Below are 15,328 nucleotides of genomic sequence, written 5' to 3'. Positions count from 1 at the left end.
ACAGCAACTGGTGACAGGTTTATTTTGAGGCAAAAGATAAATAGTTCTACAAAACGGAACTTTTATTTATGCCCGGAACTTTTCAGCCCATGTTTTATAAACACCAAAATAATTTCAACAAAGACAAGGGTTATAAGACAAACCTTATCTGGCACACCATCCTTCCGATTTCTTAATTAGTCAACGTCCCATGCCTTAAGCTGAAGCATGCCGAAGAAGTACTTCAGTATCACAGCTGCCGCCCTGCAGATGAAATCTGTAATGGTTGCGAAACATCGGCTAGTCAACATATGCAGCTACAATTCAGAAGCCAATAGTTCAGATATAAGCAACCGTCTAAATGTCAAGTCTAAAATGATCAAAAACCTTGATAATTCTGTTGAAAAATATCTGCAAGACACGAGAACTTTCGAATGAAGGCCGTTGATCGATGATCGTTAGGAAAGTTATCAAGTAAACTAAGTATCACATAAACGCTAATTACAATTAAAATTAATTGTGGGGTGAATGACTTTATACCACAGCTTTCTATAAGCAAAATATTTATTTAGATTTCTCCATTTTTGGTAAGGGCAAAAATAAAAACCAAAAAAATAAATCGGGTCAAATCTTTTCAGTCGATAAAGTTCGCCCACCTTCTTGACGCAAATAATCAGAAAACGTCTCCAAAATAAAATGGCACTGCGCTGCCAAATATCAAACGCACCTCGCATACATCAATCGTCTCCAACCACAAGCTTAAAATATTCAGAAAAAAATTAAACGATATTTCAGATTGTTTTGATACAGAATTGATAAAACATGTTTTTTTTAATTACTCACCACCGATTGATAGGTTCAGTAGGTTGAATGAAATTCTTTCTTACCTGAAAAATAAAAGAAATAAAATTAAATAAAAGCTTTCGTTTATTATATACTTCAATAAGACATTAAAATTATTCTATCATTAAGAATAATGACGTAATGAAGATCGAAATAAGTATTCTAAGTAATATTATCAGGATAGTTCAAGAAGTACTCGACCTAAATGCATTTTGAGTAATTGAAACCGATTTATGTGAATGAAAGAATGCAAATATTGTTTTAACGTCATCAATGTAAACAAACAATCGGATACCATCACTTTAAGATGATACTATCAGTTCGGCGGACTTGCAAAGTTGTTGCGTATTTTGAGATACTTCCAACAAATGAGACCATCAATTCATATGTTCACTGTCAACAACTGATGAAATTGCATGAAAATAATCAAAGAATTGGCTTTCACTATGACAATACAGATCTTCACACATATTTCGTAACTCGTGAGAAATTATTGCACCATAGGTTCATACAACACGAATATAACAAAATCTAACTATATATATAGTAAATATATAGTAAAGTCAGTTCTCACTACAGAAACACCAAATGTTCCATGGGATGTGATATACCTTATTAAAAACTACACATTGCATTATATATTTTAAAAAGTTACATTTTAAACCAAAAATAGAAATCAGAAATACAAAAATATGGTCGGCTGGGTTTGATGGAAAACTTTGAAAATGTAAGTGTATAAACTTATATATGTATATAAACATTTTTAACCTGTTTTATATGTAAAAGTAGTAACGAAATAGATATAAAACATAAAATATTATAACAGCTACAAATAACTTGTTGCTTATTCAGGTATCAGTTATTTTTCTGAATGCCCATAAATCTTTTATCATTAAATTCGTGATTTGATTCGTGTACTAAGGTAGTGCAGACATGTCGCAACATTGAATAATGAGTTATACATCACCATCTTCATTTTTAACTACTATAACTAGTACAAAGTATGTATCATATTTTAATGTAGATCTAGAGAAATACTAAATAAGAACGATACGGCAATATATAAGAAATAGAGATATTTCTTATATATTGATACCGTCTTTAACATTTGTGATTATTTTAATGTAGATATGTTGTAACACTGAATAATGGGTTTTTGCATCACCAGCATCACCATTGATCTATATAACTGGTACATAGAATTCCTCATAGCATTAAAGATTAATTAAAAATAAAAAATAAACCATAATTTATGTGAATCGAAATATTGTCTGTAATATTTGTAATTGTTTTTTTTTTCTGGTTTACACATAATTACTGCAAGCATCAATAAGTAACTCAAAACAAATATCTAATAATAATGAACTAGGAAGGAACATAAAACAAACCAGCAAATGCTCTCATGTCGGTAAAGCTCTATAAAGCTAAAATAAAATATTTTTAACGAAAAAATTGAACCAACCAAATAACTAAGGAATTCACTAAAAATTAAAAAATAATCAAACTTAGATTTTCAACACACAAAAAAACATTTTAAAATAAACTATGTACATAATAGTCGTAATAACTAAATAAAAATAAACAAAAACCTTATTTAACCTATCTACTACACTTATTTTATATTCTAATATATACACACAATTTAGTTTAATACCTACCTAAACCTATTTATCTATTTACAATATTATTTTAACTGCTATCAGCTGATCACTTTGAAGTCAGTGCCGAACCCAAACAGTGATATTAATTTAAATTTGTTTTGTGGGTAATTTAAGTTTTTCTATATGTAACAAAATTAATTATTTTTGTATTGTTTGGGTTCGGCACCGACTTCTCAAAGTGATCAGTTGGTAGTTTAGATAGGTATTAAGCTAAATTGTGTGTATATATTAGAAACGTTGAGTATGAATCTATTGAGTTGGATTGTTAATATTAATTTGTTTTTGTATTAGTTAAAATTGTAATGTTAATTGAGTATGAAAGTATGCCGCCATAAAACTATTTAATCTTGTGCTCTCTTGAAACTAGTCAGGCACTACTAAAACTCATAATATTATGGAAAGACATTCTTGCAACTACAATAATTATGAATAGTTTATACATTAATAGCATTGGGTACATAAATCAATCAACTAAACAATACGAAAAAGTCTCAGTATGAAAGTGAGACTAATTCCTTGCCAATCCAATAAGCAGAATTGAAAACCACTTTACACGTGTCACAAATATATTTAAAGTATCCTATGTTGGAATACTTACGTTGGCAAACAATGACCCCAAGTAAACTAGTATGCAAACAATTCATTTCAAACGAGTAATTTTAAAAATAACACCGGTAAGAAAAGGGGAACGCGTTAATATCGGTCGTTTCACACCTTTATTTCTTGAAGAATTCTCGCGCACTGACCGCCGAAGTTGGGCAATAACAACAAATGTACCAATAAATCGGATTTCAATCGAGTTACCTCATTCCCAAGTAACATTTCATTGTTTATTGTCTAGAATGATACGATCGTCAAGAGAATTCGGTATATTTCAGTGTGTTAGGTAATGACCCGGCATGGCGCTGAAAATACTGTGCGGTACGATGTAATTTTCGGCTAATTATTAGGGGAGCATGAGAGAAATGACTCAGACGGATGTCTAACAATCTTATATATCTTTGAAATGAACGGCTCTTGGCGCGCCCGTTGGCAAATAGAACAAATTCTCGTACTTTTCTATTTATAGAATTAGACGACAAAATACATTTCGTGCATCAGAACCCAGGATGATAAAACATCGGCTGATTAATTCCTAATCCCACCTATAGATGAAATCTCTAAAAATCTGCCATATATGATAAGAATTTTGGGACCTGGTTCATTTTATTGAAAACTCACGCTCTAATAGAATAACTTTATTAAAAAGATACTTCACTGATTTGCAGGTTTTAGCAACAGACAATTAACTCGGCTTCTCGTCACAGCTTCTTCATCTTAATTCATTTAATCTTAAAAGAGCGCTCTGTCTCTATGTAACATACTGTAACGTACTGAAACGTACCAAATAATAATTTCCATAAAATATTTTTTTAACCATATAATATATTATATGGACTACTGTTTGAGCATGCTCCAAATTCCGGCATGGTTGTTCGTTCCTAATCTGTCATTCACAAAGATTATCAATTTATTTATCACATTGCTACTAGTCGTAGCCGACTAATCTTCAATGTATCTTTACAATAACTTAATAACAATTAAGATCCCTAATAACGTTCATTTATTAACAATGCTGTTTTTCTATTGATTAAACTCACTACACTACACAAGATCAAAGGGTTTGATATCTTTGACTCTATGTCCTGACCTGGAATACTTGTATTGTATTTATATTACTTTTCACGAAACATCCCTATAATTGAATTGAATGTCCATATAGGTTTCAATACTTGCTTGTACAATAACCAATACATTTTCCTATACTTGATATACACATTTATTATACACAGATTTACTTTCGTTAATTTAAACTTTCCAGGTTTAGGTCTAATTATTTATAGTATTTGTTATATATTGTATCATCAGCAAATGCGGCCATAGCGATATTTTCGATTGGTGGTATATCACATGTGTAAAGTAGGTAGAGAACTGATCGCAATACACTTCTTTGTGGTATACCTGCTTTAGCTCCTTTTATTAAGCAGACACAAAAATGAGGCACGTGATGTTTACAAGCGAAGCTTGGCTTCAATGGTTTAGATTACCTTTCTATTAACATTATCTTGTATTGTATAAATTATCAGTACAATTTAAATATACTCATATAAACGTCATTTTAACATTACAGACTAATAAATTACTCAAGATAATTAAAAATAATTCATAATAACATAATACTTTATGTATTACTTGGTTAGTAAAAACAGTTTCGTACTTGAGGTTAGTAGTTCAGTATGAACTTATCAGTTGATCCCAATATGTTAAAAAGAAAAACATAGAGGAATGTTACAAGAAATAGAACAAAAAAGAAGTATTACTTTTCGAATATGAAGACTGACTTATGAAAATGACTTAAGTGCCTTATACTGTTAAGTGTTTCGTATTTAGTTAATTATTACCTTGATTACAGTATTTCATTTATTGCTACAAAATTTGTAATATTAGAAATATTGAGCTTGAGCGAAAAATAAATTGAAAAGTGGTGCGTTTTTAATGTGCTCTCTATAATTTATAGCATAGACCCTATCCTCTTGAAGTTAGAATACAGAATAAGCGAAAATATTGGTTCAAAACGTAAGTGATATGACGAACAAGAACTATAAACCTATAAATATTAGACATTATAAAGGCACATGGTATAACAATTATATTATATTCTAATTGTTTTAAAAATATTACACAATTTAAGAGAATTTAATAAACTGTGAGCTAATTTTATATTATTAGTGAGTTTCTGATATAACCTTGACGATCACAATAATGAAATGAAAAGTAAGACGACCATCTTACCTCAATTCTTATACATTTTATAGAACTCTAAGAAACATTACTTAGTTCAAATAAAACATAATATAATTTCGCGGCACTGTATATGCAAATTTATTACCATATCAAGAAATCGTTAAGCGTTAACTATAATATGAAAAATAAGTTATCACTAAATAAATAGAGACTTGTTTAAAATATCAATAAACATATCAAGGCATTTGTCTCAATAAAAAGACAATAAACAAGAGTGATTAATTATGACAACTGTAATACGAATAACAACTTAAAAGTCATTAAAATTGTGGAGGAAAGTGTGACGTATATACATTTTAAATACTCTAGGCGTTAGTTTATTCACTTCTAGATCACATCATGAAAACAAATGACCAATAAACGATAGTAAATATACTGGCACAGCATTATTAAACTGCAGGGCAAAAATACTAAACATTACAAGAAATAATTATATATAAACATTCCACTGTAGATATAACATACAGTCTATTCAAAGTTATTTTGTACATACATCATCTAAATTTGTGACGTGAAAACGTCGCAATGTTGCCGCATCAACTCTGAGTTTTAGTTCAGTTTGGCTTTGACATACAACATTCTAATATAAATAAAATAATTGAACAACAAAAATTTTATCAAATAAAATTTATTTTAACAGTATAGTATATTTAAAAACTACAGTTAATTATACAACTACAATAGTTTATAGTAGGTTAGGCAGAACCTTCAAAATAACCTTGGCGAATTAGCCACTACGTACCGTACTGCCTCTACCTGACTGCGCTAAATGATCTTTGAATATAATAGAAGAATAAAGAAGATATGTTTTCCGGTATTTTAAAGGGCATTTACCATCTTCCTAAAGAAAGAAACAACTTTCTACCAACACATTCGGTATATTTATTTGGGTACAAGGTAGTACTTACGGTATATTCACAAATCCTTCCACGTATTAGATAATACACCATAAACTTGGAAGATCCTTTATTACTCTATCGGTTTCTTTTACTTTTAATTTTTACCACTCATTTATTTGTATTTTCAATATAAAAACAGATTACCTTTCTTATTAACAAAACGCATTAATATTTTAAACCATTTACAGCGTAGGTCTTCAGTCTGTGCAGGTAGATAATTTAGTTGCAGGTGTCTAATTTATTAGACCATTTGGTTAATCTTTAAGAGAACTTATTAGGTAACTTAAACGAACACTTGGGACACTATGGGATAAGAAAAAACATGTAGATTCTCACTCTTGACAATAAATATTATCTTATTAGGTGAATAATATCTGATTATATCAAACAAATAATGTTGACAATCTATTCTGCATAATTTGTCAATAATAAGATGTTAGATCTATATGTGTACACGTGTAATGCATCAAAATTGACTTGGACATTGAGAAAGTTTTTTATCTTGCTTTGGGCATAAGAAAAATTGACCGATCATCGAGAGACACCTGCAGGTTTCTCTCAGGTCTCGCGTGAAATTCTTATGGATTTGTTTTTAATTTTATGTCAGCTGGCTGTCGCAATGGAATCAGTCGCAATTTACAACTTGTTGCCATGTAATTAGCATTGTTGCGTTAGCAATTATCATTTTTAAAAACGTTTCCAGCTGTTGTTAAGCCGAGTCAGCGAGCTTCAAGTTTACCTCGAAAACTAGATATGTTATTTATATACGGGGTGACTGTTGGCCAAGTAATTCGCACATTTTATTCGCAACAGTTCAAGGCGTTTATCTTATGCAGAAAATGTGTTGCAATTTTACTATTTTTGGAGATAGCAAAGGCGAAAACTAAGTTTGCCCAAGAGTATGCGTTTTTGTCTCATGGCTTTGTTCAATGATGTATTAGTCCATCTGTCCTCGTCCGATATCATTTCTATTTTAAAATAATCGACCAATATTCGGAATCTTAAAGTAGCTCAGACATTTTTACGGGCACCATAGACTCAAGATTATTTAAATAATCCACGTGAGTCCACAGATACTGAACGATACTGATATTTATATTATCTTTAACTAATTTCCCTTTCTGTGGGACGAGAAATATATTGTACACTTGTAGGTTGCATCTAAACTATATAAAAAACAAGAAATCCCGACGTAAATGTATGTAAACAGACAATGAAACTGTTCTGGCGTTAAGTGTCATTAACGACCTTCCAGGTCACAACTGCAACTCCTCATATTTCACAGATGGCAAATTATGTCGTTGACAGTCACAACATAGCTGAAGTCCCTTAGGTACCTCAATATCGAGATTTATCTTAAAATGTGTTAAACATCACAGTTCTTTTAATACTTTATTATACTCTAACGGCACTTGTTAACCTATTCGTTCTTTATTATATTCTTAATTATACATTTATAAAAAAACACTAAATAGCTTCAACGTAACACAACATTTTAGTACAAACTATAATTTTGTTATAGAATTGAGCCTGAATCAAAATTTATCATAACGAAATGTCGAATGTGAATGTGACGAAATAGGAATAGTAGTCGAATTACCTGAATGGTGGTAACTAATAGTACCAAAACTATTACATATTATAGGAATATCTGTGTAAATACACAATACTTCCTAGAATAAAAAGATATCGTAAGTGAAGAAATTATGAGTATTATGAATCATTATAATATTAGGGCATTACCCTTAATAAATCAGTCATATTTTTATCAGATGACACTAGCACTTTATCGCCTACATCAAATTTTGAATAAAAAAGATGGTATCCAATTAAAATAAATAAGTTGAGATGAAGAGATACAGCATGAATGTATATTGTAAATACTGTTCTTATTTGTATTTTCACGTATATGTAAATTACATAAAAATTAGCGTTGCGAACTATCGAGTGAACTGACCAAACAGTCGATAGTCCCAAAACAGTCGAAACAGTCGAAAAAACTAGCGACTGGAAATAGTAATTACTATTTTCAGTCAAATGCACAGTTCGACAGCTTTATTCAATTTGTAATGTCAGACGAAGATGTACGAACCCTTCGAATCAGTCGGACCGAAAATAGCGATTCAAAACAGTCTATAGTAAAAAATAGTCAATTACTAAACGATAGTCGATTTCAGTCGATAGTTCCCAACAGCAATAAAAATATAAACCTGGACGTAAAATAGACAATACCATGAATCACTATGGGTGTCTTTGTCGGTTACATTGGATTAGTAGAAACCATTCGAGTACTAAATATTGGAACTTATCATGAAGATATTGAAATATGTTAAGCACATCATATATTTCAAACTTTCTGGATATTTATGTCACAAAAGATTGTGTTGATTATTTGAGACCGCTTAATCATTATCAAAAACATTTTTGTCGCTAAGTTGGTGGGTCTTAAGTCATTTAATTTATTTACAGTTCTCAATTCTGTTAGTTCAATTTTCAACTTTCAAAGAATTTATTTTATAATAATTACAAACATTTTGTGTTTTATTGACCATAGCTTTTGACATAACGTACGTGTTGACATTATGTTGTAACCACCCTTATTAAACCACCATGAAAAATATTGTGGACGCACCCAGACACTATAGGAACAGTCAAATATACTAAGACCTTAGGATTCCAAATTAAATTAAGACTCGCAACGATACATGAGACTTTTATGTCAACACAACTCTTGGAGATCACTGAATCAGGACTCAAGAGAACTAAACCTTGTGATCTTGTACTGTTGTGTAGTGAAGTGCATTAAATGATAAAAAATACCGAAAAATGCTACTAACTTATAATAGACTAAGTAAGGAGCAATGGACCTTCATAGATAATTACTTAGTTTTAAGTCACTGTACACGATTGGGTCAGTGTCGGCATGTCGGCGCCTAATAATACATTAGCAAATAAAAAAAATATATATTAACAAAAACAGTCTCTTCAAGGCTCCACATTCGATAGAAATTAATGCCAATAACATTCAGTAGAATCCGAAACGAATTTCTCATGTTTGTTTAATTGTTGGTGTCAGTGAAGCGCCAGAAAAAAAGTAATTTCTATATATACATCTTCGTCCTTTGGCTACGGTTGTGCGTTCGAATATTTTTGATTCGGTTTCATCCTCCATGCGTTGGTACGGACGTCAGGAAGGTCATTAACTCTCCCGTGTACCGATCCGCGACCGGCATAAATCTCATCGACTAACAAGGTAAAAGGCTTTCCGACGCAGGACGTTGTCCTAATACCTGTCGGTTTAATTGGATCCATGAAGAAAAACTGTCCCACGTCACACTCTGTAATCCTTATACGGTGTAGAAATCTTTAATGCGCACATATACTAGCGATTGTTTCTAGTAGAAATCATAAGTCGCGCCAATGCCATTTATGGCGATAAATATACTACTCAAACGTTTTTGGGAATATAATTGAATCAGATATGTTAAAAGGAATAGTAGTATTCCACTCTGGACACAAAAAAATGTTTAAAGTTTTAGAATTTTCATTTTTGGTGAAAACACTTGGAAATTGCTATTCATGCAATTTGCCAATGCTAATTCCTACAAACCTGCCACATAAGCCATATTTTAAAATCTTTAAAGCCTGTCGAAGGTGATCGGTTATAAATGCTTCTAAGGCATTTGAAGCATTATTTCCTTGTTGGAATTCATGTAGAATGTGTTTCAATTAAAATGGTTATGCAACTCGTATAAAATTGTCCTTTGAAGCGTGAATCTTGCATGTGATCCTCTTAAACACGCGTGATAACAGAAGGAATGCTATTATACATTTACATAAATATTTTATTGGAAGAAAAGGTCTGTAAAATCAAATACTTAATAGAATTGATAGCTATTCCTTGTTCGACGATTTCTGATAAAGGCGAATAAAAGGGGTATTTGTTTATAGTGATTTAGAATTCAGTATTTGACTAATCAATCGATCAGTAAATAATTTTATCAATAATTAATTAAGGACATTTAGCCATTAACTAGACTGTGACAGATAATGAAAAGTACGCTCTCCACATTTAGGTATTTTAATAATCCCTATTCTATCTCAAAATTATGAACTTCAAGTCTAGATATTACTGAAATTTGATGATTTATTGTTTAAACGGTATTAAATTCTCATTATAAGAATCACGTAGTGACACATTTTAAAAGGATATTGTTAAAGGATAACGAATGAATCATTCGTTCAATCAATACTTTTATCACGTGACTCCGAAGTTGGCCATGGCTCGGGGCATCTTTTGTAATTATCTAGTCTACAACTGACTGGTGGCCATCTAAAGCTCTTGACTGTTTCTATTTATATTTTAAAATTAAAACACAGAAATTACAACAGTATTAGCCGAAACAGGCAAAGTTTTCTTATGGCAAAAAAAACCGAAGACTATTAGTAGTTATTAAAAGTATGCTTTAATAAGTTCAATAGGGCATATTGTTTTATAAAGTGTTAAAACCATTGACCTGGAGTTATTATAACGAATCATTATAAACAATTAACCGCACTGAACAGCATTGATGGAAAATATCCTGAAGATATCGACGATAATATATGATAATTTTTGCAAGGAAAAGCTGAGAAGCGTAAAGAAGACTAATTAATATTTAATTCCAAATTATTTTGACCCGAAAGTTGGTTCCGATAATTCATTTTATATCATTTTTATATCATCCATCTGTTTAAAAAAAGGCGAAAAGCTCGGAAATTGGAATGCAATCAATCTGCTAATTATAAAAACTAGAGCTATTGTATGATAAAAAAAATTCTTAGATATCAGGATTTCTTTTTATACAATGACGATGGATAATCGGAAAGTAGGAATATCGAAAAATATAAATAAGCATGCATCTTTTATCAGAACCAAATATGCCTTCATAGGCCTTGAAGTAGGGGTTGGATATTCCTGACAAACACAAGGATCACGAAGGCCAACTTCAGCGATCAAATTCGGTTCAGCGGTTCCATTGGCAACAGAGCAGTATAGTTCACGTTATATGTCCTTGATGCCCACACACATTATTTGCCCACCCCAATGTCACACCAGCCAACCAAAACCCTTTGGCAGACCAACCTAGACGAAGAAAAATAATTCGATCGACAATGTATCGAGTCGTGAAACCTCTAATATTGGATAATTGATTCTTATTGGATGAGGTTTTGATTTATATTATTGATTATACAACGTCAGTCTCTTGAATAAATCATTAATAATCCTAATAGTTTTATATACAGACACAATATACCCATCCTATATTCTCACATATAAATGGGTAAATGGCAAATATATCATGTCAAAGTGACAGTTTCCATAATTTATCTCGAGGTAGAAAGAATGGTGAAAGCGAAGTGATAAAGGCGAATTCATATATTTAAGAAAAAAATCGGAAATCTATCAAGAGGTGCGTCCCATCACACACGTACGAAGAGAGAAATTAACGTTCACGTCCAGCTTAACAAACTTATCCACTTTACGACTTTTTCGATTCGTTTACCAGTAGGGCTGGGCTGATCGTTTCACATGGATTTTCACGTTGTGTGTTCTTTTTTTCTCTCTGTTTCTATTCGTGAGAGAAATTTTTTCCTCGATTACAACTAAGTCACGATAGATAAGGAACTTGAAATAATACATTACTTTGTTCAATTGTGATTCGAGACATTGATTAGTCAGATTCGGATAACAAATTATGTTGTCTTTGATGTTTTGCGAAATTAGTGATTGATAAGGTAGAGTTATAGAGGTTTATTGAAATCCACTTAAGGATATGGTTAACTATGTATATAATCTAATAATTCAGAATTTATTAAAGAGTCTTATAGAAAGAAATATATATTATTAGAGATACTTCAATTTGAACAGCTCTACACACATATTCATTCACTATTTAATTCCAATAAGACTAATATCTAAATATAATTATTACAGATAACTATAATAAATATTAATAGTTACTTAATAATTAGAACATCGAGTTTCTAAAAACTCGATGTCATATTTCACTATGGTCATTTGGTTCATCAAATAATAAAAGACAATGAAGACACATTTTTTAACGCTCTATTGAATAAATAATATCTTAAACGCTCAATTCGATTTTAATCAGGAAACAAAATTGAATCACATGATAAGGAACAACATGTACAACTATATATATATAAATCTATTTACGCAGAACAAAACTGTACAATAAAAAAACAAAACACACCTATGTGAGGAAATTGATTTTTCAAGACATTAAATTTAAGTAAGGATTCTAATATATTTTTAATAAATTTAATATGAAAAACATTACTTATTATACTCACTTTTATAACTAAAATCGTCTCTTGATACTATCACTGATACTAAATAACACTTCATTTTGGACAAAAAATATGTTTATTTATGTAGTGAAACTAAAACATTGATTTCCAAAATAAAATTAAGAAAATCTCAGATAATATAAGGATAAAATTGACACTTGAGCACTGAAAAAGAATAGGAAGGAAAAAGTGTTGAAAAGCACATAGTTAGTACAAAAATCACATTGGAAAAGAAAAATTGATTTTTGTTTCCTTTTCTATTTGATGTTGAAATGTTGTTATCAACTATGTCTATCTTCTTTTAAGGCTATAAATATAATTTCTGGTTTATAACTGAGTATTCACTGTATTAAATTGTTAAATTTAACAAAGCTCGAAAATAACTTAGTTCTCGAATATATAATAAGAAAAAACAATTATAATCCTTCATTTTATTTCGGTCACAAGAAATATAGAGAACTATAAAATATATAGCTGAACATTTACGATCTCTTAAAATTAATAAAACTGTAGCAACTCGCTATATAGAGTCTGCTTTTGACAAATTAGTACAATAAATTAAACTTAATTATATTACCCCAGTGTCCTTTTAACCCACTATATTCAGTTCCTAGTTCTTTTATTTTCATTGTTTCTAATGAAATTTGTGTTTATAAGCAAAGTGGCAAATGCGAAAAAACACTTTGCATTAATTATTTTATACCTTATCATACAAAATAAGTTTTTATAATTTTATTTTAATACTGTTTCTGATAATAATGTTCAAATGAAGTTTATTTTTTTATAATTGTTATTTTCCATAATTTTTGATCATATATCCTATCAATGTTTCGCGGCGACAACGATGAATTTTGTAGCACAAGCCCCATGGTTATAAACAAATTAAACAAAAACAATATCTTTAAAATTCCATTACAGTACCGTAATCAACTTAAATATAGCACCAGCCTCATTATCTCATAAAGATAACAAACATACAGTGCGTCTTATAAACCAAGATGTGAAATTATTCATGCCGTACCAAATGCGCTTCACGCGTCCGCGTGTCTATTAAAAGTGGGTACGTAAATACGGCCGATGAAAAGCATCCAAAATAAATCGGGACAGGTAGAAAACGCCCATTTCCTGTGTACGAGCTTAGATCATACAACACATGCATCTTAAAGAACTTTATAATCAATTCGTTCATTCATTCATTGGCTCACGAACGTATCGGGCACTTGAGCTGAGTGCTCATACAGGCGTTAAAAATAACGCTGCTTGCTTTTATTGCCCAAAGCTTTTAAAATTGGTCATAAAATTTTTATATATAGGACCAAATCATATCAGAATGCGATGCTTAAAGAGTACTTCAAAAACTGATATTGGGGATATTGAAATACTATATTTTAACCAGAAGGAACTCATAGAAATGCATATCGACCCAAACAAAACAAACTTTATACGTGCACATATGTTAACTGGGTCAACGTACTCCATATCGGAACTGAAGGTTGTCGTTCGCACGATTCAATTAAAACAATGGTAATCTCTCTTCATTTTCCGGTACACCTTGATTTTCACGACCTTATCAGTACAACCACAGGAAAAGAAAAAATATTGACAAATGCCTACTAATTTAGCTTGAAACAACTAATCGCAGAACATGTTTTTATATAATTGTTTTATATTAATATAATAAAAACTAGCCATTCATACTTCAAAATGAACTGGAAAATAAAAATAGTGAACCAAACATCAATTCCAATTCGTCTTCTATTATTACAAAATAACGTTAAAAATGTAAAAGCTAATAACAGCCGGATTGGTTGGCACAAGGATCTAGGTAACAAGGCGATCCTCCTACTGTTGCGATCGTTCAAATCCTACTGGGGCATGGTTGTAAATTTATGTCTGTGTGTAAAATTATAATTGTCCATAAAAGCAAGACTGAAAATACGACAAGGAAAATCATCCCTATCGCGTCAGTAACCGGCTGAGGTCTTACTGTCTCTGAGAAAATCCCTAATGCCGAAGACTGTGGTTTGGAGGCCACTTTAAGCAGTGCGCCCACTTGAAAATTTGTTATGGTTAGTTTAAATGAAACTCTAAAATATCAAAATAGCTAATAATAAAAAACTATTTTATAGAAGAGAAAAGCGCTCATGGATACAACATGTTACTACCTCTTATTCTTGAAATACAGATATTAGTTATATAGTTTAATAGATTACTCCTAATTCAGATTAAAACTTCAGCTGCACTATATTTTATTGGAATAATTATTTTATATTATCCTTCACAAACACTTAAAGTTCTACCCTACACGCCGTATTCAGCATTATAAGTTCTGATTGTCATTTGTTTCGAGTGATCCTACATGCCTTTAAGTGTTCACGCAAGGGTAAGATAACATCTTGGGTTAATATGAATTCTAGCTTCTCTAAATAACAATTAAAAAATAAAATATTGAATAGTATTATCAATTCATAGGATTTTACCGGAGATTGAATTGATCACATAATACAACATCCGTTCTTCCTCCGACAATTCACTCTGAGCCCCGTTTTAGTTTTTTTAGTTAGAATAAATAATGAGTGAAATATATCCAATTTTGTGCCAAATAGTTATTATACGGGAATATTTCAATATGGAAAAGTATTACAAAAAATAATCGTTGTTTTAGTAGAATTATTTTATGAGAAAATGTTCTATAGCTATACACAAGTGTAGAAAACGATTTAATTGTTTTAAATATTTTAAAAGGTC

At 30.8% G+C, this 15,328-nt stretch overlaps 1 protein-coding gene across 10 annotated transcripts in view; it reads right to left on the bottom strand.

The window, feature by feature from the left end:
* The window catches only part of mrj (DnaJ heat shock protein family (Hsp40) member B6 mrj), an 87,886-nt gene that overhangs the window by 50,188 nt on the left and 22,370 nt on the right, over positions 1-15,328 (bottom strand). For 2 of the 10 annotated variants that reach the window (XM_076394460.1, XM_076394461.1), the window contains one exon: positions 823-866. The exons of 6 other annotated variants lie outside the window; for them this stretch is intronic. The gene's annotated coding sequence lies outside the window, so the exon portion shown is untranslated. Of the gene's footprint in view, positions 1-822; positions 867-3,081; positions 3,493-15,328 lie in introns of those variants that run through there. 2 more of the 10 variants (XM_076394463.1, XM_076394464.1) reach the window with 2 other exon arrangements.

The sequence above is a fragment of the Rhynchophorus ferrugineus genome, unplaced genomic scaffold (genome assembly GCF_030347505.1).
Source record: "Rhynchophorus ferrugineus isolate W39M unplaced genomic scaffold, kcgeb_rfMv2 rfM2, whole genome shotgun sequence".
In the NCBI taxonomy this organism is placed as follows: Eukaryota; Metazoa; Arthropoda; class Insecta; order Coleoptera; family Curculionidae; genus Rhynchophorus; species Rhynchophorus ferrugineus.
This window is presented reverse-complemented; position numbering and strand designations above follow the sequence as displayed.